This window comes from Eimeria mitis, genomic scaffold (genome assembly GCF_000499745.2).
Source record: "Eimeria mitis Houghton genomic scaffold, Emh_scaff1477, whole genome shotgun sequence".
Classification (NCBI taxonomy): domain Eukaryota; phylum Apicomplexa; class Conoidasida; order Eucoccidiorida; family Eimeriidae; genus Eimeria; species Eimeria mitis.
In genome coordinates, this window is record NW_013569410.1 from 1 (window position 1) to 555 (window position 555).

The window sequence follows — 555 nt, forward strand, 5'->3', positions numbered from 1 at the left end:
TTTCGTTCGGGGATCAACGCAAGATGAACTGGCAGCACAGCTGGGGGGTCACCTCATACACCATTGGTATTGAGCGGTATATTTCTGCATTTTGTTTAAAAAAAAACAATAAAAATACAATTATAAAATTAATTATTTTGTTTTATTTTATTTTTTAATTAAATAAAACAAAAAAATTGACCCTAGGTTCTCCTTTTTTCCTCCTGCTTTCGTTGCCGCACAGCTCTGCTGCAGAACTCATAAACACCCAACAGCTGTCGCTTTGTTTTTCTTTTTGTTGTTTTATTTTGTTTTATTATTTATTATTTATCTTGTTTTTATGTTAATTCAAATTAATTTATGTTTTTTCTGCCCAATTTCAGCACAATTAAATACAAAATAAGTCGAGTAGTTAAAGATAAGACAGCAGGTATCAACCCCCTTCATCTCCCACCGCAGCTAGCTAGCTAGCTAGCTAGCTGCAGCTGGCTAGCTAGCTGCAGCTGGCTAGCTAGCTGCAGCTGGCTAGCTAGCTACAGATAGGTGGCTACGTGCTACGCACATCTATCTTTATTA